This window comes from Gracilinanus agilis, chromosome 2, assembly GCF_016433145.1.
Source record: "Gracilinanus agilis isolate LMUSP501 chromosome 2, AgileGrace, whole genome shotgun sequence".
Lineage (NCBI taxonomy): Eukaryota > Metazoa > Chordata > Mammalia > Didelphimorphia > Didelphidae > Gracilinanus > Gracilinanus agilis.
Genome location: NC_058131.1, coordinates 4,877,538 through 4,880,355, shown reverse-complemented (window position 1 = coordinate 4,880,355; position 2,818 = coordinate 4,877,538).

Here is a 2,818-nt window from a genome sequence, read left to right as displayed (position 1 = left end):
ACAGAGACACAGAGACACAGAGACACAGAGACACAGAGACACAGAGACACAGAGACACAGAGACACAGAGACACAGAGACACAGAGACACAGAGACACAGAGGCAGAGAGAGGCCAAGCATCTGGGAACAGTGGCTGCTGCCTCTTCTTGGGCACAGCATTGTGTGACTTCTCCTGGGGGGTCCCGGGGGGTGGCTGTCCTCCAAGCACGGCCGCTGTGACGGCAGCTCCCTAGGCGGTGCAGGAGGCCCCAGGAGGCTGGCTCGCCTGAGGTCAGAGGCTGAGCAGCCTGCAGGGCGGACTCGGAGGCCGCCTCACCCCCAGAGCATCTCTTCTCCTGGCACGTCCGGCTCTTCGCCTCCAGCTTCAGGGGAAATCGTGCCAGGGCCTCCGTGGCTATTCCCAGGGGCAGCATTGCATCCCTTCGACGTCCCCATGAAGAACGACGTCCCGGGTGCTGCCTAAGGAGAACCGCGTCATCTCTGACTTGAAGGTGTTTCCCATCCAGGCCCGCAGGAGCAGGAAGCCTCTCTGCAGCATCCCCACCAAGAGGTCATTCACATGTGGTGATGGGGAGCTCACTACCTCACGAGGCAGCCCATTCTCCCCTCTGGGGCCTGGGCGCCCCTCCATGGGGTATCCCTCGGAGCCATCAGGACAGGGACGGAGATCCTCAGTTTGTTCTCAGCTTGTTTCTTAGCCCTCCTCCTCCTCCCCTGGACATTCGCTCTATTCCCTGGATTGGAATTAAGGAGACCTGGTTTCAAATCCAGCCTCGGACACTTCCTAGCTGGGTGACCCTGAGCGAGTCACTTTCCCTCTGCCGCCTCAGTTTCCTCGTTTGTGAAATGGAGCTCGTGGCAGGATGGCTGTCGCAGGGCCATTGGGGGGGCCAAAGGAGATGCCCTTTGTAGAGCTCACCATCATCATCGCTGTGGAAAGGCGGGTGAGACAAGGCTCTGCTCCCGGCTGGCCATGATCCTCCGAGGGCTGCCTGGGGACTCTCAGTCTCCCACCAGAAATGCACATGCTCGAACCCTGGGCTCTGGGGGTCCAGAAGAAGAGCCGAGGGGCCTACTTCTGCCCGGTGCTCAGGGATGCTGCTGCCAAGGGGCAGTGAGGCCGGAGGGGGGGGGGGCTCAGAAGAGGCCTTTGAGGCTCCTCTTTAAAGAGCTCTCGCTACGGAGGCCGCCAAAGAAGAGGCCGGAGCTTCTGGTCTCCCAAAGGGTCCCCTTGAAAGGAACCCGCCTGCCGCTGCCCGGCTGGCTCCATGGCTGCGGTGGAAGGAGCAGCGCCGGACAGGGCGTCTCCAGGGCGGAGGCAGAGCGTGCCGGCCCTTCCTGGCCACGTGGACCCAAGCGAGGCCCGGCCTCTTCCTGCCGAGCATCCCCCTCTGTAGAATGGCACCAGCGACGACAACTATAGCCTCCCAGCTCCGGGGAAGACTCCAGGAAGATGGCCGTGACGTCCTCGGTCCGAGTTCAAATCCATCACGGACACGCCGATAACCAACCCAAGTCCGGGAGTCCGAAGGGACGACGGAGAGACCCCAGGCTGGGTGGACGACGGTGAGGAGCTAAAATAGATGTGAACACAACCATCGATGCCCCCATTCAGTGCCAGGCCAGGCCGGCTGCCAGAAGAGGAATCCCAAAAGTCAACTAGAAAACAGACGGTGACGACCCTCGATGGAGATCATGAGCACAAAGGCAGGCAGGAAGGGCCGGCGGTCAGTACCAGACCCTCCACTGTCCCCCCAAGCAGAAGCCATCACGATGGAGAGGTCAAATATTGGGAGACTCGACACATAACACAGAGACGCGAAGGAACAACTCTCCGGTGTTTGAAAAAATGCAAAGCTCCCCCCCAGCTAGTGAAGCAGGAAAATTGGAAAGAAACTGTGGTAGCCCGGCATCTTGCGCCACTCACCCAGCCGGGTCCCAGCCCACGGCTCAGTCCTGAAGGGCAGCGGCACGAGAAACAAAGGGGACGAGGAAAAGAGAAGCTACAAGTCAGGGCGGGAGTCACAGCGACGTGCCAGTCACCGTGGAGAGGACGAGGGAATGACCAAAAGGAACAAAACCAAGTCTTGGCACAGACAAAAACAACGCAGCCAAAATGAGAAGAGAGGCAAGAAAATAGGGAAAAAGATCTTGGCATCGAGTTTCTCGGAGAAAGGTCCAATTCCTAAGCTGGGTAGGAAAGGAATCAAAACGTGTAAGAAGAAGGGCGCCTCGCTAACGGATGAACGGGAGAAAGCGCAGTATCCATAGCTCCAGGGAAAAACGTTCCAAATCAAAACCAGCCAGACAAGGACACATGAAAACAATTCCGAGGTTCCTCCTGATCTCCGCCAGATTGACAAAGTTAGCCTAAAAGGAACATGACGCAGGCTGGAGGTTCTGTGAGAAAATAAGTGGGTTAAAGCTCTGTTGGTAGAACTGAACGACCAGCCATTGTGGAATAATGCCTCTCAGATGACTAACGTTGCACACCCTTTGATCTATAACACCCCCTCTAACATTCTTCTCTCCCTCATAGAAAAGAGAAGAAGCACACACACACACACCCCGGCAGAGATGGTTCAGTGCTGATCCAGTGCTAGAACTTGCCTTAGGAAGACATCTTCAAATCAGCCTCAGGCACTTGCTAGTTGTGTGACCCTGGGCAAGTCACTTAAAAACCTTGTTTATGTCCGTTTCTTCTTCATCTGAGATAGAGAAGGAGATGACAAAGCACTCCAGGATCTCTATCAAGAGAACTCCAAACGGGCCATAAAGAGCAGCTGCAGCTGAAATGACTGACGATATTTCTACAAA